Genomic DNA, 24,169 nt, shown 5'->3' on the forward strand with positions numbered 1-24,169 from the left:
TCCCCAGGGACCCAAAAAGAAAAAACCCTGGCTACGTGGAATGGCTATGAGCCTAGGTAGGGATTTCAAATGGTTCCAAGAACAACCAGCCACTCAATACATTTGAAAGAAGCGCTTAGTCCAGTGCTCTGAACACAGTAAGCGCGCAATAAATACAAATGAATGAATGAATGAAAGAAAATGAAATTGAATTAGTCATGTTCTAACTGCCATGGTCGGTGAATCTGGCAGGTGTATTGGGCACATTCCAGGCTGCTGCATTGGAAAAATTGGAACCAGAGCTAGTTTGGCCGCCCGACAGAAGATCCTCAAGGTCTGCTCTGAGAGGAGGAGGGGGGTCTCACGTGTTGCCAAAACAGCCAGCTGTTCATCTGCTAAAAGGGAAGAAGAGTCAGCTCAGGTTGTGGTCACTGGTATTTTTCAGGGTAGGTCATATGGATCAGAGCCTATGTATTCTTTCTACACACACTGGGCCAACCTTTATCCTCTGCTATGCTAGCTCTCCAGTCTCAACTACAGGAGGGAGAGTCAAGCAGAGGCCTACCCATTCCAATTCTAGCTTGGACAGTGGCTAGTGAGTGGAAGACAATCTGCTACAAGTCAAAACTCATCTGTGCTGGACGGCGGCAGCACGGGAGAGAGTTGAGGGCGGAGACTCAAATTCACTGTGCAGAAGGAGGCAATGGTAACCCACTTCCATATTTTTACCAGGAAAACTCTATGGATACATTGCCAGAATGACTGCAGATGGAGACGGGGCACTCTGGGAGTGATGTGTCCGTGGTGTCGCTTTGGGTCGGAGATAGCATAAGAAAGCGCTTAGAACAGTGCCCAGCGCTTAGAACAGTGCTTTGCACATAGAAGGTGCTTAATAAATACCATTATGATGATGAAGGCATTTATTAAGCACTTACTATGTACAAAGCACTGCTCTAAGCTCTGGGGAGGTTACAAGGCGATCAGGTTGTCCCACGGGGGGCTCACAGTCTTAATCCCCATTTTCCAGATGAGGTCACTGAGGCACAGAGAAGTGAAGTGACTTGCCCAAAGTCACACAGCTGACAGTTGGGGGAGCCGGGATTTGAACCCCTGACCTCTGACTCCAAAGCCCAGGCTCTTTCCACCGAGCCACGCTGCTTCTCATCATAAGGCAAGACATTAGCTCTGCTCCAACTAATTTGGACAACAGCATGGCTTAGTGAATAGAGCAGGAGCCTGGAAGTCAGAAGGACTTGGGTTTTAATCCCCGGCTCTGCCAAACAGTCTGCTGTGTGACCTTGGGCAAGTCACTTAAATTATCTGGGCCTCAGTTACCTCATCTGTAAAAATGGGGATTCAGAGTGAGCTCCAGGTGGGATAGGGATTGTGTCCAACCTGATTAACTTGTATCTACCCCAGTGTTTAGAACAGTGCTTGGCACATAGTATCAAGTACTATTATTATTATTAATAATAATAACAATCCTGTCCCCTCAGAGCAGCTATCCACTAGGCTAGTGATTCATGTAACCAGCATTTCAGCCCACGCAATCTTAGCAGCTGTTTAAAAGGGAAAAAGGCTAGGATATCATTCCCAGATTGTTTTGGACCCATGTGGATTTCAGTATATATAGAAATCAATTGTATTTCTCCCTCCTACTGTTCTCCCTTCTATTTATTATTAGTGTTAATAATAATAATAACAGTCACAGGGTTTGTTAAGTGTTTACTATGTGCCAGACTCTGTCTAAGCACTGGGGTAGATTCAAGTTAATAAAGTTGGACACGATCTCTGTCCCACATGGGGCTCACATTCTTAATCCCCAATTTACAGATGAGGTAACTGAGGCCCAGAGAAGTTAGGTGACTTGTCCAAGGTCACACAGCAGTCCTTTAAACTGTAAGCTCGTTATGAATGAATGAATGTGGTGGACCGGGAAATAAGAACCCAGGTTGTTCTGACTCCCTTTCAACTAAGCCATGAGGCTTCTAAAACTTATTGTTAGTCCCATGTGGGACCCGATTATTTTGCATCTACCCCAGCTCTTAGTACAGTGTTTGGCATGTAGTGAGTGCTTGCATTATTATTATTATTCTTTATTGAGCACTCACTGTGTGCAGACCACTGTACTAGGCCCCCGGAAGAGTACAGTACAACAGAGTTGCGGTGACATGATTTCTGCCCTCAAAGAGTATTCCAGCATGAATAGCCACCAAGAAGCAATTCAGAACTCAGATCCTAATTGCTTATTCACAGGACTCACCAGGCTGTATTTGCCTTTCAAAAAAACTTGCTGAAAAAGAAACCCTCCCCATCAGTTAGTGTGGATCTGCACATAAATAGGCAATGTATGTATCCCTTGAAATGATCTCTTAGCAACAGGTTTCCTGGGGTCAAGTTCCCAAACAAAGTGAATCCTGGGGACAGTTCCGTAGGTTCCAGAAGTACTCACCTACAGAGGTGTAAACAATGCCCAGATGACTATTTTGCATGCAGACTTATTTGTTTACGAGCAGGACAATAAGCAATTTAATATATTTGAATATGTTAAATCGAAGAGAAACAAACATTTATGGGGTTCAGGAGCTCTGAAAGGCACGAGGGGCCCAGTTTTTCAGGCTTTGTAGAGAGTAGATCTAAACAGGAGTTGGGATTTTACACATCCCTGAAACCTCTGCCACCATTTCCTCTGTGGAAAATGTAGTTCAGTCCCTCGTTGATTTTCTTTCCAGCCAAACCCCTCTGCAGACTGTACTGCCAGATCTTAATTGTGGTTGATGGAACCTGCTGGCAGATGTAATTTAGTAGGTTGGGCTTAGATTGGCAGTAAAAACTGTGAGGGTATTCCGGCCTCTCCCACCTTTTCCCCTTTTATTTTTCCATCCGTTCAAAGCCGCGATGAAGGACAGTCGCAGTTGATTTTATTTTCTTTAGATAACTGTCACCGGAACTTTTTTTCTACCAACTTTAATATGACAATAATAATAAATGATAATAGTTGTGGTATTTGTTAAGGGCTTACTATGTGCCAAGCACTGTTCTAAGCACTGGGGTAGATACAAGGTAATCAATCAATCAATCGTATTTATTGAGCACTTACTGTGTGCAGAGCACTGTACTAAGCGCTTGGGAAGTACAAGTTGGCAACATATAGGGACACTCCCTACCCAACAGTGGGCTCACAGTCTAAAAGGGGGAGACAGAGAACAAGACCAAACATACTAACAAAATAAAATAAATAGAATAGATATGTACAAGTAAAATAAATAAATAGAGTAATAAATATGTATAAACATATATACATATAAACAGGTGCTGTGGGGAAGGGAAGGAGGTAAGATGGAGGGATGGAGAGGGGGATGAGGGGGAGAGGAGATGAGGTAACTGAGGCATAAAGAAGTTAAGTGACTTGTCCAAAGTCAAACAGCTGATAGTCATTCAATCGTATTTATTGAGTGCTTACTGTGTGCAGAGCACTGTACTAAGCGCTTGGGAAGTACAAGTTGGCAACATATAGACTTCTTCTAGACTGTGAGCCCACTGTTGGGTAGGGACCGTCTCTTTATGTTGACAACTTGTACTTCCCAAGCGCTTAGTACAGTGCTCTGCACACAGTAAGTGCTCAATAAATACGATTGATTGATGGATTGATATAGAGACGGTCCCTACCCAACAGTCTAGAAGGGGGAGACAGAGAACAAAACAAACCATATTAACAAAATAAAATAAATAGAATAAATATGTACAAATAAAATAGAGTAATAAATACATATATACAGGTGCTATGGGGAGGGGAAGGAGGTAAGGCGGGGGGATGGGGAGGGGGAGAGGAAGGAGGGGGCTCAGTCTGGGAAGGCCTCCTGGAGGAGGTGATATGTGAAGGAGCTGGGGTTAGGACCCACGTCCTCTGACTCACAAGCCCTCGCTCTTTCTAATACGCCACGCTGTTAATAATAATTACTGTGGTACTTAAGTGCTTACTATGTGCCAAGCACTCTTCTAAACACTGGGGTAGATAGAAGATAGGTTGGACACAGCCCCTGTCCCACATAAGGCTCACTCTCAAAAATCCCCATTTTACAGATGAGGCAGCTGAGTCCCAGAGAAGTGAAGTGACTTGCCCAGGGTCACACAGCAGACGCGTGGTGGAGCAGGGATTAGAAGCCATGACTTTCTAACTCCCAGGCCGCGCTCTATCCATTAAGCCACGCTGTTTCACTGCCAGGTATCCAGATCTGGCTCCCATCGAGGTGGAGGGGCTCAGACTCTTCACTCCTGCCCGTTCTCCAGGGACTCAAGGGAATTCTGGACAGCTGTTTTTTGTTTGTTTGTTTTGTTTTTGGATACCAGGAGCAGGAGGGCTCTTTCAAAGTAGATACTGATGCCCTCCACTTGTCTTTTCCTATCTTAACAGTTTGCTCTCCTGCTGTGGCCGTTAGCATTTACTGATTACATACTGCATCTATTGTACCTCCCCTTTTAACAGAATCAGTCACTCAATCAGTCAATCGTACTTACTGAGCGTTTACTGTGTACCGAGCACTGTATTAAGCGCTTGGGAGAGTATATGGAATAGGCACATTCCCTCCTTGCAACGATATAATAATAATAATATTTGTTAAGGGCTTACTATGTGCCAAGCACTGTTCTAAGCGCTGGGAGGGATACAGGGTAATCAGGTTGTCCCACATGGGGCTCACAGTCTTAACCTCCATTTTAATAATGACAATAATAACAATAATTTTATTCTCTAAGAGTGCCACTGACGGACAAGACAGTGCTTCAGTGGAGGGATCTTGGAATTTATTTATTTATTTTGTACATATTCTATTTTATTTTGTTAATATGTTTTGTTTTGTTCTCTGTCTCCCCCTTCTAGACTGTGAGCCCACTGTTTGGGTAGGGACCGTCTCCATATGTTGCCAACTTGTACTTCCCAAGCGCTTAGTACAGTGCTGTGCACACAGTAAGTGCTCAATAAATAAGATTGAATGAATGAATGAATGTATTCGGTTCAAATGTATTAAGTGTTTACTGTGTGCAGGGTACTGTACTAAGTGCTTATTATTCTATTTTACTAATGATGTGTATACAGCTATAATCCTACTTATCCCGATGGTATTGACACCTGTCTACTTGTTTTGTCGTCTTTCTCCCCCTTCTAGACTGTGAGCCCATTGTTGGGTAGGGACCGTCTCTATATGTTGCCGATTTGTACTCCCAAGTGCTTAGTACAGTGCTCTGCACACAGTAACTGCTCAATAAATATGATTGAATGAATGAATGAATATTTGTCAAGCGCTTACTATGTGCCAAGCACAGTTCTAAGAACTGAGGGAGAGACAAGGTAATCAGGTTGTCCCACATGGGGCTCACAGTCTTCATCCCCATTTTAATAATAGTAGTAATTATAATTTTGGTATTTGTTACGTGCTTACTATGTGCCAAGCACTGTTCTAAGCGCTGGGGGAGATACAGGGTAATCAGGTGGGGCTCACAGTCTTCATCCCCATTTTCCAGATGAGGGAACTGAGGCACAGAGAAGTGAAGTGACTTGCCCAAAGTCACACAGCTGACAAGTGGTGGAGTCAGGATTAGAACCCATGACCTCTGACTCCCAAGCCTGGCTCTTTCCACTGAGCCACACTGCTTCACAATCTAATGCTCATTTTATAATCTAGAGGGGGAGACAGACATTAATAGAGGCAGGCAGCCCTTGGTTTCTTCAGAGAAAAGCTCTGATGGTATCTGTTTAATTCAAAAAAATAAATAGCACTCACCTTTTTTATGGTATTTATTAAATGTTTAACGTGTGCCAGCACTGTACTAAGCACTGGGGTAGATACAAGCAAATCAGGTTGGACACAGTCCACGTCCCACATAGGACTCACAGTCTTAATCCCCGTTTTACAGATGAGGTAGCTGAGGCACAAAGACATTAAGTGATTTGCCCGAGATCACACAGAAGACAAGTGGCAAGCCAGGAGTAGGACCCAGATCCTTAGAATCCAGTTAACAAATCTGTTACCACAACATTTGCTGCTGAATATCCCGTGCTATTAAAGCAAATAAACTAGGTGGCAGATCGATTTCACTGCCACTGCTGTCAATGGGTTACTGAGCTGTGATCATGCTGGTGATTTGAAAAGGATCAGACTAATCATATATTTATATAATATATAATTATCATCATCAATCGTATTGAGCGCTTACTGTGTGCAGAGCACTGTACTAAGCACTTAGGAAGTACAAGTTGGCAACATATAGAGACAGTCCCTACCCAACAGTGGGCTCACAGTCTAAAAGGGGGAGACAGAGAACAAAACCAAACATACTAACAAAATAAAATAAATAGAATAGATATGTACAAGTAAAATAAATAAATAGAGTAACAAATATATACAAACATATATACATATATACAGGTGCAGTGGGGAAGGGAAGGAGGTAAGATGGGGGGATGGACAGGGGGACGAGGGGGAGAAGAAGGAGGGGGCTCAGTGTGGGAAGGCCTCCTGGAGGAGGTGAGCTCTCAGTAGGGCCTTGAAGGGAGGAAGAGAGGTAGCTTGGCGGATGGGCAGAGGGAGGGCATTCCAGGCCCCGGGGATGATGGAATTATAAATTATAATTTATAATTATATAAATTTATAAAAATTATTATATAAATAATTGTATTTATATTTTGTAATTACCAGCGTGAAAAAGTAATTAGAGCATAAAAGAAAATAGGAGATGGAGTTAACCAAATCTGAAGGAAATGGGAAGATTGACTAGATCTGTATGCAGAAATTATATCTTTATTCAGAGATGTCCACTGAGAAGGTTTATGTATAGAAGTAGTATGGCCTAGTGGAGAAAGCAGGGGCCTGGGCGTCACAAAGACCTGGGTTCTGAGCCTGACTCTGCCCTTCAGTGCTTAGAACAGTGCTTGGCACATAGTAAGCGCTTAACAAATGCCATCATTATTAGCATTATTGTCTGCTGTGTGACCTTGGACAAGCCACTTCACTTCTCTGTGCCACAGTTCCCTCATCTGTAAAATAGGGACTAAGACTGTGAGCCCCATATGGGACAGGGATTATGTTCAACCTGATTAGCTTGTATCTACTCCAGCACTTAAAACAGTGCTTGACACATAGTAAGCAATTAACCGCTATTATTATTGTTATTAGAAAGACGCTAGGAACACGAGTAATTAGGGGATGAGGCCTACAGGCTACATCCAGGCTGTACTCAGGAGCAGGAGGAGTTGGGACAGAACTGAGAGCTGACCCCGGGAAAATAGAGAAGCAGCGTGGCTCAGTGGAAAGAGCATGGTCTTGGGAGTCAGAGGTCATGAGTTCAATCAATCAATCAATCAATCGTATTTATTGAGCGCTTACTGTGTGCAGAGCACTGTACTAAGCGCTTGGGAAGTCCAAGTTGGCAACATATAGAGACAGTCCCTACCCAACAGTGAGCTCACAGTCTAAAAGGGGGAGACGGAGAAGAAAACCAAACATACTAACAAAATAAAATAAATGGAATGGATATGAACAAGTAAAATAAATAAATAGAGTAATAAATATGTACAAACATATATACAGGTACTGTGAGTTCAAATCCCAGCTCCACCGCTTGTCATTCATTCATTCATTCATTCGTATTTATTGAACGCTTACTCTGTGCAGAGCACTGTACTAAGTGCTTGGGCAAGTCACTTCACTTCTCTGTGCCTCATTTACTTCATCTGTAAAATGGGGATTAAGACTGTGAGCCCCTCGTGGGACAAACTGACCACCTTGTATCCTCTCCAGCGCTTAGAACAGTGCTTTGCACATAGTAAGTGTTTAACAAATGCCATTATTATTATTATTATTATTATTAATAAAATGCAGGACTACCAGGAATAGACTCTCAACTCTGAGGTTGTTCTGCCCCAAGCCATCTTCTCTCTCTGCATCCTGCTGGAGAGGCAGTACTCCCTCCCTCTGCCCCAAGAGCAGGGAGAAGCGGCAGGATCTAATGGCTAGAACCCAGGACTGGACTCAGGAAACCTGAATGATCTAATAATAATGATGGTATTTGTTAAGCGCTTGCTATGTGCTGAGCACCATTCTAAGCACTGGGGTAGATACAAGCTTAATAAATGCCATCATCATCATTATTATTATTAGATGGAGAATAGAAGGGGATTCAGAACTGAACCTTGAGGGACCCCCACAGCTAGTGGGTGGGAGGCAGAAGAGGAGTCCATGAAAGAGAAGCATCGTGGCTCAGTGGAAAGATCCCGGGCTTTGGAGTCAGAGGTCAGGGGTTCAAATCCCGGCTCCACAAATTATCAGCTGTGTGACTTTGGGCAAGTCACTTAACTTCTCTGTGCCTCAGTTACCTCAGTTGTAAAATGGGGATTAAGACTGTGAGCCCCCTGTGGGACAAACTGATCACCTTGTAACCCCCCCAGTGCTTAGAACAGTGCTTTGCACATAGTAAGCGCTTTATAAATGCCATCATTACTATTATTATTATTATGAAAGAAACTGAGGCTGAGTGTCACTTATGCACTTGATAGTCTCCCAAGCCCCACAGCACTTATGTACATACCCATATACTCTGCCATTTTCCCAACCTGTAATTTATTTTAATATCCGTCTCCCCCTTTATTCTGTAAGATCCTTGTAGGCTATGATCTTTTCTACATACTCTATTGTAATGTTCCCTCCCAAGTGTCTAACACACAGTAGTACAATTGATTGATTGATGACACATCTTTCTCTAACTTTTTATTTTAGCTCAGTTTTTTGGCCAGTCAGCACTCAACTTCTATTTCCCAATGCTCGCTATATATTTTTTTCTTATTTGTTCTGACCAAATATGACAACACCTTTACTGCCGGATTGTCACAGTCACACAAAGAGATCTAACATCAACAGATATGCTGAGTTAAAAGTTACCAAGGCAGGCACAGGTATATCCACAATTTGAACCCTGTACAGATCCATTTCCTGCTAACCTAAGGCCAACACAGAATGGAAAATCTGCTCTGAACAGATTCAAACTGGAAAACACATTTTCTACAGGAAAATTCCTTTCAAAAAAGATGTCTGGGTGGTCCATCTCGGGTGAGGGTGTGTGTATGTGTGATTCCCGGAGTCTTTTGTGAAGGTTTTCTATCTGGATTAGGCATAAACACATACTGTGTAAATACAAGAGTTGTTTATTTGAAACGCTGTATTTGAGATAGGCAAATGACTTTCCACAAGGCTTTGTTAACTTTCCAAGTAAATGGTCTGCAAACTCCCAACCAGCCAAGTCATCAGGGGACCTTCCCCTTAGGGGGCATTCAGAACTCTTGCTGGCTGTGAGATTAGATGCAACATCCCTAATTAAAATCAAATGCAAACGACTGAAGACTGGAAGGTTGAATTTGCTGATTTTAAAGCTTTACCTTTTTCGCCTGCCAGAATAAATCTACCCTGGGAAAGTCATGAAAAACATACCTTTCTTTAGAAACAAAAACTTAATCAATCACTGGTATTTATTGAGCGTAAATCAATGTCAGTTGTATTTATTGAGTACTTACTATGTGCAATCACTATACTAAGCACTTGGGAGAGTACAATACAATGCAGTTGGTGACAAGTTCCCTGTGAAACAATCAGTAAGTGCTTAACAAATACCATAATTATTAATCATAGCAGAGAGTTTAGTTTACAGTAATAGTTACCTGAAAAAAAAATCCAGTGGACTCCACCTTTATTCAGGGGCTGCACCTTCTAAAATCAATCAATCAATCAATCAATCAATTGTATTTATTGAGCGCTTACTGTGTGCAGAGCACTGTACTAAGCGCTTGGGAAGTACAAATTGGCAACATATAGAGACAATCCCTACCCAACAGTGGGCTCGCAGTCTAAAAGACAGTTCTAAAAGGTTAAACATGAAAAACTAGAAAAAACCTTAGAAACATTCTTAGTACTTTAAAATATGTTTGCTGGTCTTACTGTTGTTCCCTCTGACTTTACCTCTTGTTTCCCTCTGCCTCTATCGGTATGGAATCTCTGTGTCAGCAAGGAAATCCTTCAGTGGATCCATTGGGGAACAACTTCATTCATTATCCCGGCTCTGCCACTTGCCTGCTGTGTGACCCTGGGCAAGTCACTTTACTTCTCTAAACTTTAGTTACCTCATCTATACATTGGGGATTGAGTATGTGAGCCACTCCTGGGGCAGGAGCTGTGTCCGTACCGATTTGTTTGTATCCACCCCAGTGCTTAGTACAGTGCCTGGCACGTAGTAATTGCTTAACAGAAACCATTATTATAATTATTATTATTAATTCACTCATTCATTGGAGCAAGTCTGTGCCATGCAGAAGGGAGAGGGAGAAGAGGAAAGGAGGGCCTAGTCAGGGGAGGTCTCTTGGAGGAGATGTGCCTTCAGTGAGACTTTGTGAGGGGGGAGAGTAATTTTCTGTTGGATATCAGATGCAGGACGTGGACAGAGGTCATCGGTGAGACAGACGGGATTGAGGCAGAGTGAGAAGGTTGGCAATAGAGAAACGAACTGTGTGGTCTGTACAAATGTGTGTACCTCCTTCCCTTCCCCACAGCACCTGTATATATGTATATATGTTTGTACATATTTATTACTCTATTTATTTTACTTGTACATATCTATTCTATTTATTTTATTTTGTTAGTATGTTTGGTTTTGTTCTCCGTCTCCCCCTTTTAGACTGTGAGCCCACTGTTGGGTAGGGACTGTCTCTATATGTTGCCAATTTATACTTCCCAAGCACTTAGTACAGTGCTCTGCACACAGTAAGCGCTCAATAAATATGATTGATTGATTGATTGGTCTGGGTTGGTGCTCTGCACACAGTAAGCGCTCAGTAAATATGATTGAATGCCTAGGAGAGTAGGGAGTTGAGGTAGGAGGGGGCAAGGTGTGGGGAGCCTCTGGAACTTATCCAAAGCCCTAAGCAGTTTTTGGAAATCCTCCTTAGAGTTTCCAAAACAAAATAAGAGATTTAGCAACATAGAACTTTAGATCAGCCATCAGGAAGATCAACTGGCTAAAGTGTTTACAGGTTTCCTAACTCTATAATGGTCCACCCTAGTCTCTGCTTCCTTGTCTCTTCCCCCTGTCCTGGGCCCCTGCCACACCCTTTTCTTCAATGCAACCGTGTCAGTCTAGTGATGTTTCAATTGTAATCAGCTCATTTTCCTCCTGCTGGGACCGTTAATGCATTTGACAAAACCGCAAGACTAATTTCAACATATTAAGCAGGGAATGTAAATTATTGAAGAAACATCAACCTACCAGATGATATTATTCTGATATTATTCTGATCATTTCCAAGGTGACATTGTAATTAGTCATTATTGTAATTATTAATTCAAAGACTCCAAGAATCACAAATGCTCAGTGTCCAAATAATTCCTCAGGACCACTGGAAGACAGTAGCAATTACAACATAATTTAGATGACCATTTCTAAAGAATGTGTTTTACAGGGACTCTAAATGTCAACTTTCTCTTTCAAAATGGTATTTCTTAAGCACTTACTATGGGCCAGGTATGTACTAAGCATCGGGATAGGTAAAAGCTAGTCAGGTTGGATACAATCCGTGTCCCATTTGGGGCTCACACACTAAGTCCCCATTTTACAGCTGATGTGATTGAGGCACAGAGACGTTAAGTGAATTTCTCGAGGTCACACAGCAGACAAGCGGTGGTACCGGAATTAGAGCTCAGGTCGTCTGATGCCAAGGCCCGTGATCTTTCCACCTGGCCACGAGGTCTCCCAGCAGGAAACTGGCACAAGTGGGATTATAACCCTACACATCCAATCTGTTACCAAAACCTGCCGGTCTCACCTCCACAACATTGCCAAGATCCGCCCTTTCCTCTCCATCCAAACCGCTACCTTGCTGGTTCAATCGCATCGAGCAGTGTGGTCTAGTGGGTAGAGCATGGGCCCGAGAGTCCAAAGGACCTGGGTTCTAATCCCGGCTCCGTCACTTGTCTGCTGTGTGACCTTGGACAAGTTACTTCACTTCTCTGTGCCTCAGTTGCTTCATCTGTAAAATGAGGATTCAGAATGTGAGCCCCACGTGGGAGACGTACTGGGTCCAACCTTGTATCTACCCCAGCGCTTAGTAAAGTGCCTGGCACATAATAAGCACTTAACAAATGAAGCAGCGTGGCTCAGTGGAAAGAGCCCGGGCTTTGGAGTCAGAGGTCATGGGTTCGAGTCCCGGCTCCGCCACATGTCTGCTGTGTGACCTTGGGCAAGTCACTTAACTTCTCTGAGCCTCAGTTACCTCATCTGTAAAATGGGGATTAAGACTGTGAGCCCCACGTGGGGCAACCTGATCTCTTTGTATCCCCCCAAGCGCTTAGAACAGTGTTTTGCACATAGTAAGCGCTTAACAAATGCCAACATTATTATTATTATTATTATTATTATTATTATTATTATCATTATTAAAAACCAGGAAAATCAGCCAGTCATGCTGGCTGGACCAGGGGTATGAAAGGCATGCGTCCAGATGTTGTTGCTTTAGGTGAGAAGATCATGGATTTGGGGTCCAGTCTCCTCTTTTATCTGGGTGGATAGGGAATGTGCCCAACAGCCAGAGGGTGAGTGACCAAAGACATAGAAGGACCAATCATCCACTCATCCTCATCTCTGTAGTGGCTGCCAGAAGGACCTGGGTTCTAATTCTGACTCTGCTACTTGTCTGCTGTGTGACCTTGGGCAGGTCATTTTACTTCTCTGTGCCTAGGGGTCCAGTCTCCTCTTTTATCTGGGTGGATAGGGAATGTGCCCAACAGCCAGAGGGTGAGTGACCAAAGACATAGGAGGACCAATCATCCACTCATCCTCATCTCTGTAGTGGCCGCCAGAAGGACCTGGGTTCTAATTCTGGCTCCGCTACTTGTCTGCTGTGTGACCTTAGGCAGGCCATTTCACTTCTGTGTGCCTCAGTTCCCTCATTTGGAAAATGGTGATGAAGCCCATGAGTCCTGCTTGGGACAGGGACTGTGTCCAACCCAATTACCTCCTATCTCCCCCATCATCAATCATCAATCGTATTTATTGAGCGCTTACTATGTGCAGAGCACTGTACTAAGTGCTCTTAGGACAGCACTTAGTACAGTGCCCGGTACATAGTAAGTGCTTAATAAATACCACTGTTATTATTATTGTTATGGCCACTTCCCAACCATTTTTCAGAGGCCGCTGCTCTTGGGCCTGCAGGGGAGCAAGCAGCTGGAGGCTGCACCTTTCTGGTTTTATTTTCTGCTGAAATGTACCTCCTCTTGCTGCTTTTGCTTAGCTCCATAATGCTTCCTGCTCTTCACAGCTCTCGTTCCCAGCAACCGCTAGTCAAAGCCGGGCTTGCCCTGCGTTTCCAGGAAAGTGAGGCAGTCTGGTCCAAATCACTGGGCCGGCTCATGTTATTTGAAGGTTGTTGTGAAAATAAATCAGAAGCACCCTGATGGAAGCAAACTTCAACACTGACGAAAAACACCTTGAGAAGCAGCTTGGTGTTGGGGACAGAGCACAGCCTGGGACTCACAAAGTCATGAGGGCATGTCTGCTGCGTGACCTTGGGCAAATCACTTAACTTCTCTGTGCCTCAGTTGCCTCATCTGTAAAATGGGGTTGAGACTGTGAGCCCCAGGGACTGTGTCCAAGCAGCATGGCTCAGTGGAAAGAGCCCGGGCTTTGGAGTCAGAGGTCATGGGTTCAAATCCCGGCTCCACCACTTGTCAGCTGTGTGACTTTGGGCAAGTCACTTCACTTCTCTAGGCCTCAGTGACCTCATCTGTAAAATGGGGATGAAGACTGTGAGCCCCTCGTGGGACAACCTGTTCACCTTGTAACCTCCCCAGCGCTTAGAACAGTGCTTTGCACATAGTAAGCACTTTATAAATGCCATCATCATCATCATCATTCACCCCAGCGCTTATTACAGTGCTGGGCACAAAGTAAGCACTTATCAAATAGCACAGTTATTATTATTATTATGTAACAGGACCCAGTGATATTTTTACCCTTAAAGTGAAAACGCCATACCCGACGGTAATGCATCCTCTAATTATAATATTGGCGCACAGCTGGTGGCCTTATAGCTTTTATAAAAGCGTTAACGATAAGGATCATCAAGTTTCTTCTTGTCTGACCTCACTTGAACACTCGGTGTGTTGGTCTTACAGGGCTATATTTTTTCAAAACAAATTATTTGCATTCTTGGTTTCATTGTGCTCACATCCATCACAGGGGCAGTTACTCTCCCAAGTGCTTAGTGCAGTGTTTTGCACACAGTAAGTGCTCAATAAATACAATTGAATGAATGAATGAATGAATGAACTTGAACTTCCAATGCACTCCTATGTCCTATAACATGAAACCATGCGTTAAGGAAAACTCACGCTCTAGCAGGCATAGCTTGACTGATGCTGGACCCATGTTCAATCTGCTGGAATTCAGAGCTACATTGCCAGCAATTCCTGCCATTCCCCTGCACTCCAGTCCAGCCTGGGGCATCATTCCTTCATTCCTTCATTCTGTTGTATTTAGTGAGTTGGGTAGGGATTGTCTCTATCTGTCGCTGAATTGTACTTTTCAAGCGCTTAGTACAGTGCTCTGAACACAGTAAGCATTCGATAAATACAATTGAATGAATGAATGACTGAATGGAGTAATAATAATAATAATAATAATGGTATTTGTTAAGCGCTTACTATGTGCAAAGCACTGTTCTAATTGCTGGGGGGATACAATAACAACAATAATAATAATGGCATTTATTAAGCGCTTACTACGTGCCAAGCACTGTTCTAAGCACTGGGGAGGTTACAAGGTGATCAGGTTGTCCCACGTGGGGCTCAGAGTCCTAATCCCCATCTTACAGATGAGGGAACTGAAGCACAGGGAATTTAAGTGATTTGCCCAAAGTCACACAGCTGACAATTGGCAGAGCCAGGATTTGAACCCATGACCCATGAGTACTGTACTAAGCTTTGGGGAGAGTACAAAACAACAATAAACAGACACATTCCCTGCCCACAGTGAGCTTACCCTCTCCCTGGTGCCAGTGGGAAGGGCACTTACCGTCTTACCTCCTTCCCTTCCCCACAGCACCTGTATGTATGTATATATGTTTGTACATATTTATTACTCTATTTATTTATTTTACTTGTACATATCTATTCTATTTATTTTGTTAATATGTTTGGTTTTGTTCTCTGTCTCCCCCTTCTAGACTGTGAGCCCACTGTTGGGTAGACACCATCTCTATATGTTGCCAACTTGTACTTCCCAAGCGCTTAGTACAGTGCTCTGCACACAGTAAGCACTCAATAAATACGATTGAATGAATGAATGAAGGACAGACCTGAACAGTAGCAGCCTGAGACCTCAACTTTTCAACCCACTGGACCACCAAGCTATAGCCCTGGAACCGTAATAACAATAATAATAACTGTGGTATTTGTTAAGCACTCACTATGTGCCAGGCACTGTACTGAGCCCTGGGGTAGGTACAAAATAATTAGGTTGGACATAGTCCCTGTCCCACATAGAACTCACAGTCTTAATCCCCATTTTACAGATGAGGAAACTGAGTCACATAGAAGTGAAGTGATTTGCCCAAGGTCACGCAGGAGACAAATGACAGAGCCGGGATTAGAACCCAGGTCCTTCTGACTCCCAGTCTCGTGATCCACCTCGTCACCCCCTGTCTTTCATGTTACCCTGGAGCGTCTAAAGATTCAGAACTTTGGGAATTCTGTGATGGCTCCTGTACCTGCAGTGAGTTACGATTATAATGAAATATAACAATAATCATAATAATAACAGTGGGTATTTGTTAAGCACTTACTATGTACCCTCACTGTACTAAATCCTGGGATAGAAACAATATAATCAGGCTAGACACAGTCCCTGTCCCTCACTGGGCTCACAGTCTAAATTGGAAATCAATCAATCAATCAATCGTATTTATTGAGCACTTGCTGTGTGTAAAGCACTGTACTAAGTGCTTGGGAAGTACAAGTTGGCAACATATAGAGACGGTCCCTACCCAACAGTAGGCTCACAGTCTAGAAGACTATTCTAGAAGGAAAGAGAACAGTTATATTTAATCTCCATTTTAGAGATGAGGAAACTAAGGTACAGAGAAATTACACTGCTGTGGGTGTGAACTCTGAATCACAAATAATAATAATAATGATGGCATTTATTAAGCGCTTACTAATCAATCAATCAATCAATCAATGGTATTTATTGAGCGCTTACTATGTGCAGAGCACTGTACTAAGCGCTTGGGAAGTACAAATTGGCATCACATAGAGACAGTCCCTACCCAACAGTGGGCTCACAGTCTAAAAGGGGGAGACAGAGAACAGAACCAAACATACCAACAAAATAAAATAAGTAGGATAGAAATGTACAAGTAAAATAAATAAATAAATAAATAAATAGAGTAATAAATATGTACAACCATATATACATATATACAGGTGCTGTGGGGAAGGGAAGGAGGTGAGACGGGGGGAAGGAGAGGGGGACGAGGGGGAGAGGAAAGAAGGGGCTCAGTCTGGGAAGGCCTCCTGGAGGAGGTGAGCTCTCAGCAGGGCCTTGAAGGGAGGAAGAGAGCTAGCTTGGCGGATGGGCAGAGGGAGGGCATTCCAGGCCCGGGGGATGACGTGGGCCGGGGGTCGATGGCGGGACAGGCGAGAGCGAGGTACAGTGAGGAGATTAGTGGTGGAGGAGCGGAGGGTGCGGGCTGGGCAGTAGAAGGAGAGAAGGGAGGTGAGGTAGGAAGGGGCGAGGTGATGGACAGCCTTGAAGCCCAGGGTGAGGAGTTTCTGCCTGATGCGCAGATTGATCGGTAGCCATTGGAGGTTTTTGAGGAGGGGAGTAATATGTCCAGAGCGTTTCTGGACAAAGATAATCCGGGCAGCAGCATGAAGTACGGATTGAAGTGGAGAGAGACACGAGGATGGGAGATCAGAGAGAAGGCTGGTGCAGTAGTCCAGACGGGATAGGATGAGAGGTTGAATGAGCAGGGTAGCGGTTGGGATGGAGAGGAAAGGGCGGATCTTGGCAATGTTGCGGAGCTGAGACCGGCAGGTTTTGGTGACGGCTTGGATGTGAGGGGTGAATGAGAGAGTGGAGTCGAGGATGACACCAAGGTTGCGGGCTTGTGAGACGGGAAGGATGGTAGTGCCGTCAATAGAGATGGGAAAGTCAGGGAGAGGACAAGGTTTGGGAGGGAAGACAAGGAGCTCAGTCTTCGACATGTTGAGCTTTAGGTGGCGGGCGGACATCCAGATGGAGATGTCCTGAAGGCAGGAGGAGATGCGAGCCTGGAGGGAGGGGGAGAGAGCAGGGGCAGAGATGTAGATCTGGGTGTCGTCAGTGTAGAGATGATAGTTGAAGCCGTGGGAGCGAATGAGGTCACCAAGGGAGTGAGTGTAGATTGAGAACAGAAGGGGACCAAGCACTGAACCTTGGGGAACCCCCACAGTAAGAGGATGGGAGGGGGAGGAGGAGCCTGCAAAAGAGACTGAGAAAGAACGACCGGAGAGACAAGAGGAGAACCAGGAGAGGACGGAGTCTGTGAAGCCAAGGTCAGATAACGTGTTGAGGAGAAGGGGGTGGTCCACAGTGTCAAAGGCAGCTGAGAGGTCGAGGAGGATTAGGACAGAGTATGAGCCGTTGGATTTGGCAAGCCGTTGGATTTTACTATATGCAAAGCACTGTTCTAAGCACTGGGGGAGATACAAGGTCATCAGATTGTCCCACGGGGGGCTCACAGTCTTCATCCCCATTTTACAGATGAGGGAACTGAGGCCCAGAGAAGTTAAGTGACTTGCCCAAAGTCACACAGCGACAAGTGGCGGAGCCAGGATTTGAACCCATGACCTCTGACTCCAAAGCCCATGCTCTTTCCGCTGAGCCACGCCTAAAACTCTGACCGTCCAGCCACAGAATGCTATTATTTTCCTTTATCATTTTTTGTATCCTCATTTAACTTGACAGTTATGTTTCATTGTGATTTTTTCACCTTTTGTGCTTTATTGTATCTGATTGATTGATTGTCCCCATTCCCATCTCCTCACTTTGTCCTAAGATCGTGAGACCTTGGGGACCAGGGCCAGGGTTTAATTCCCACCCACATTTTTTCCCCAGCGTTTAGCACATGCTAGCCCGTAATAGATGTCATTATCAGGAGGTCCCTCCAGTATTTCCATTATGTTCCTTCCAGATAGATAATTAATTTCAGAAAAACCTTCTCTAATTCCTGAACAGTTCTTTATCCAAAACAGCTTTCTCATAGTATGGGAATTGTAAGTATACTGCATTGTTTGCAATCTGGTGAGAAAGGCTAAATTGCAGGTGAAACTAAGCATTTGTGTTCAGAACACCCAGAAAGCCAAAGTTGAGTTAACAGCTGGTATAATTTGCCAAAGTGAAAGGACCTTCTTTTCCAAAGAACCTTCTCATAATAGTGTTTACTTAAAATGCCTTCCTTTGTCCCTTATAACTTCTTACTGATGAAAGTTAAAGTAAAATGCATTTTAACTCTCTCTGGAAAGGAGATCAATTAAGACTAAGTATGTAAAATATTCTTTAAAATTCCCAAGTAAAGTCACCCTTTAGGATGTGACCCAATGCACATTTGATTATATATTTTTTTACTATGTGCCAGGCATGGTACTAAATGTTAGGGTAGATACAAGTTACTCAAAATGGACACAGTCCTTATCCTATGTGAGGCTCACAGTCTTAATCCCTATTTTACAGATGAGGTAATGCAACAGGCAAATGGCAGAACCAGAATTAGAACCCAGGTTCTTCTGACATAGAACAGTGCTTTGCACATAGTAAGTGCTTAATAAATGCCATTATTATTATTATTATTCTGACACCCAGGCTCTAGAGCCACACTGCTTCTTATCTTCTCCTTTTTGTCCTGAATTTCCCCTGTTTAAACATTTTAATGGTTACTGACCCCTTGAAATACTTCTTAAGTAGCATATTCTGTACTGAATATATTGAATTAAAATGTTTAGAACAAGCAGTTTGAAATAAGTCCATTTTATTATGACTTTAATATTTTTCCCAGACTTTAGTATTTGCATTTTCTCCATCTCTCTCTCTCCCTCCCCCTCCCCTTCTCCCTTCTGTCTTTCCTTCTCTTCTTTCTCTTCTGTCTTTTTCTCTCTCTTTTCTTATATTTTCACTCTCTGCTCTCTTCCCCCTTTTCTCTCAAATCTAAGCCTTCTTATCCTGAATTTCCTTGATTTGTTTTCTTCAGGTGATTTCTGTATCTCCATGAGACAACACTTACATATTTGTTCTGGAAGATGACTAATTGAGCAGTAATTCAGAAGGGGTTGGGGAGAGACAATCTGACAAACACTTCCAATATCTATTTCCTTCTTCTGCAACTGGAACTTAAAATGGAGTCCTGCCGGTCTCAGGGTCCGTGGCTCAGTTACCAGATGGCAAAAATCAAACCAATTATTATTTGAAGGCAAACTGCAAATGGGGAAAAAAAAATCTAGTCAACCTCAAGACATAATATCTCATTCTGTTGTTCATGTAACAACTTCATTCAGAATGAAGCAAAAATGTTAATGAGACTGAGCCATTGCTTTCATCCCTACTTGCTATAATTGCTGCAGGGACACCAGACTGAATGGGTGTTACAACTCTGGCCAGGTGCTAAATGAGTTTATTTAGAACTAGGCCAAGGGAAGGTGACCCTTCAGCTGCAGGAAGAACACTCATAAGAGGATCTCGGTTGGGGAACAATCTGGGACGGCAGTAAATTGATAGGATATACTTATTAAGTTGCCTTTTACTAAATTTAGCTTTTAGGGTTTGTTCCTGCATCTCCGAGAAGCGGTACATACAACACTCACAGACAGCCCTTCCCTTTATTGTTTCACTAGACTAGATTTCTTGCCGAAATGACTTAATTAGGCCTGGCGTGTGAGTGGTATGTTCAATACAAAGATAGGATGCCAATTTGCATCATTCATAAGGAAACTGCAGCAGGAAAGAAGTACAATATCTGTAGCACTGGCTTCGTGCGGTATGACAAATATCATGTAAAACCCATTTTATAATACAGGACTGCACAAGCATATCATTGTTACCCCCCAAAATACTAATGGATCTCATCACCACTATCATCCTCAAGTATTTACAGATTCCCCCTTAGGACCCAGAGCACTGTATTGTCATCATCATCAGGAGTTATTGAGCAACTACTAAATGAAGAACACTGTGCCGGGTTGCTTGAGAACATCCCATAGGAGTAGAAGACAATAATCTATTGGGGAAAGCAGGCAGACAAAAATGGTGTACGTACCGCAGGACTGAGAGTAAAAACACAGATTTAACTGGAAAAAAAAGTAAGCCAAAAATAGGAATAAATAAAACACATATAGATGAATGATAGGGGATGGCATGGCTAGTGAGGTGAGCATGCCAGGAATGTACAAATGTATATATCTACAAATTATATATTATAAGTTATTCATTTATATTAATGCCAGTCTCCCCTTCTAATCAATCAGTCAGTCCTATTTATTGAGCAGTCATATTTATTGAGCACTTACTGTGTGCAGAGCACTGTACTAAGCACTTAGGAGAGTATAATATAACAAAAAACAGGCACATTCCCTGCCCACAATGAGCTTACGGTCTAGAGGGGGATTGTAAACTCATTATGGCCAGGGAATGTGTCTACTAACTCTGTTGTTTTGCATTTGTACTCTACCAGGTTCTTAGTACAGTACTCAGCACACAATAAGCGCTCAGTAAATACTACTGATGATGTTGATAATGAATGTCTACTGTATTATCAATCAATTGATTATCCATCAATTGTATTTATAGAGTGCTTACTGGGTTCAGAGCACAGTACTATGCACTTGGGAGAGTATAGTATAACAGAATTGGTAGACAGGTTCCAAATATGTGACCTAAGGATTTTTTTTTAAATAGCATTTGTTAAACACTTATTATGTGCAAGGGACAGATACGAAGTTGGATACAGTCCATGTCCCACATGAGGCTCATGGTCCTAAACCCCATTTTACAGATGAGGTAACTGAGGCATAGAGAAATTAAGTGACTTGCCAAGGTCACATAGCAGATGAGACAGTCAACTGCATTTATTGAGCATTTACTATGTGCAGAGCACTGTGCTAAATGCTTGGGTGAACAGTATAACAGTATATACAGTATAACAGTATATATAGTATACAGTATAACAGTATATACAGTAAAACAATAAAGCAGACAAGTCTCCTGCCCTCAATGAGCTTACAGTCCAGAGGGCATGTGCAGTGGCTGGATTAGAACCCAGGTCCTTTGACTCTCAGGCTCATGCTCTTTCCAGTTGGCCACGATGCTTCTCATGTTTTTCAGTTTAATAGAATCCACCCCTTTTATAGACATCCTGGTCCCATCATCTTCTCCTCTTTCCTGCCCCACAGTAATTACATACACATTCTTAATGTTCTTTGAATCTTCAAACATAATTACCTTGTAGTCATATCCCCCAATTTCTTGTATGCCTAAATTCTGATAAGCTTTCTTTCAAATATTGAAATGTTTTCTAGGCCACTGCAGGAAGTTTTCTGTAAAATCTTTTCTGCATAGGAGGGTCTATTTGAAGGTGTTAGACAAAAGAAAGTCATAAACACCAGTAACCTTTGAAATGAGATGGCACCTTTATTCTGATTCCAGCTCTGATTCTTGCAAAAAGACAAAGTCAAAAGGTAATGAGCACAAAGCAATCTTCGAATGTGGCTTCAAAAATGTTCTGTTCTTTTGTTCTGCAGTTATTACAGAGAAGTGAGAAACCTAATTGGGATAATTATCAGCTTCCTACCGTTGTCTCTTCATTTTCAAATCATTGGATCCCAGTTTGCCCTGTGATCTAGCCCAGTCTTCAAATGAAAAGGGAACGATAATGATCCAGGAAGGTGTGAGGGTGGCTGTCAGTCATTTCACAACACCCCGAGGGCACCGTGGTAAGAACAGTTCCCAAACTATACTAATTCTGACTATGAGGTGGGGTTTTGGGGGCTCTAAAAGCAGAATAGCCGAGGAAGAGCAATACTAACCCTCTCCCCTTTGTGGAGACTACCTGACTTTTCCATCAGAGAAGAGCAATGATAACAATAATAACTGTGCAATTTGTTACTATGTGCCAAGCACTGTACTAAGGACTCGGGTAGATACAATTCAATCAGATCAAATATGGGCTGTCCCTTATGGCTCTCACAGTCTGAGGGGGAGGAATAAAGAAACTTAATCCCCATTTTACAGATGAAGAAACTAAGAGGCAGAGAAGTTAGGCCATCATTAATTGTATTTATTGAGTGCTATATGCAGGGCATTGTACTAAGCGCTTGGGAGGGTACAGTATAACAATAAATAGACACATTCCCTGGCCACAGTGAGCTTACAGTCTAAAGGTGGGAACAGACATTAAATAAATAAATTACAGTTATGTATATAAATGCTGGAGTCTGGGAGGGAGGATGAATTAAGAAAGCAAGTCAGGGTGATGCAGAAGGGAATGGGAGAAGAGGAAAGAAAGGAGGGCTTAGTCAGGGAAGGCCTCTTGGAGGAGATGTGGCCTCAATAAGGTTTTGAAGGAAGGGAGAGTAAGGAAAAGGAAAAGGGGAAGCAGAGTGGCTTCATGGATAGAGCATAGGTTTAAGAATGAGAAAAACCTGGGTTCTAATACTAGCTCTGCCACACATCTTCTGTGTGACCTTGGGCAAGTCACTTCACTTCTGTCTCCCTCAGCACTTAGAACAGTGCTTGGCACATACTAAGCACTTAACGAATACCATCATTATTATTATTACTCTCTGGGCCTCAGTTACCTCATCTGTAAAATGTGGATTACAAGTATGAGCCTCATGTGGGTTGGGGATTATGTACAACCTGCTTAACTTGTATCTACCCCATTCATTCATTCATTCATTCAATCGTATTTATTGAGCACTTACTGTGTGCAGAGCACTGTACTAAGCACTTGGGAAGTACAAGTTGGCAACACACCCCAGCAATTAGAAGAGTGCTTGGCACACAGTAAGTGCTTAACAAGTACTATTATTATTATTATTAATAAAATCCTCCACTGGCTTCCCATGTGCCTTCTATCATGTAAACATTCCTGACAATTGACTTCAAGGTTCTTCACCAACTGACTCCATCTTGTAAATCTCTCTTCCCCTGCTTTATCCAACCCATGTTTTCATACCTCCCGACCTCACATTCTAACTGTACCTCACTCCCAACTCTTTCACCTTCATCCCCTCCCTCACATTCCCCGTCCCCTCCCTGGCTGGGAAATCCCTCCCTCCCCAATCTAATGGGCCAAGGTCCTCCTCATATTCAAAGCCCTCTTGAAATCCCACCTTCCCAAGCAGAGAGAGTCCTGATACAGGATGATCCCTACGCCAGCTTGAAAACAATTCAAGGTATCTTCCTGATTCTTAATACCCCTAGTGTCACCCCACGTATCCAACTAATGAGTGGAAGTTCGGCCCCCTTTACTTTCTGCTGCTAATCAATATAATAGGGCTGAGAAATTAGAGTTGGGGCTCACATTTGTCTTGAGTTTGTTTCTTTATGATTACTTCGGACTCCGCTGGGATTCTTCCTAATGGACAGTCACTGCTTGGAAGTACTGGGGAGCCCTGGTGCCCTCCTCTGCTCTAAAGCTCAATTATTTGGTTGTTGAGAACGATTCTAAGGCCCGGCTCTGCCACTTGTCTGCTATGTGACCTTGGGCAAGCCACTTAACCTCTCTGTGCTTGTTACCTTATCTGCGAAATGGGGATTAAGACTGTGAGCCTCATGTGAGACAACCTGATTACTTAGTATCTATCCCAGCACTTAGAACAGTGCTTGGCGCTGTTATTATGATTATTATAAGGCCCCCAGGATCACAGCAAGAAAAAGGAACAGGGTTGGGGTATGTGTAATCACCTGGACCTGCTCTCGATGTTTCTAGACAGAACTTGGGAAAGCTCCATCACTTGTTTGCTAAGGGACCTTGGGCAAGTCACTTAACTTTTTTGTACCTCAGTTTCCTCAACTCTAAAATGGGACTATTATGTCTACTCTCCGGCTTAGATCGTCAGCCCCA

Source organism: Tachyglossus aculeatus, chromosome 7, assembly GCF_015852505.1.
Source record: "Tachyglossus aculeatus isolate mTacAcu1 chromosome 7, mTacAcu1.pri, whole genome shotgun sequence".
Lineage (NCBI taxonomy): Eukaryota > Metazoa > Chordata > Mammalia > Monotremata > Tachyglossidae > Tachyglossus > Tachyglossus aculeatus.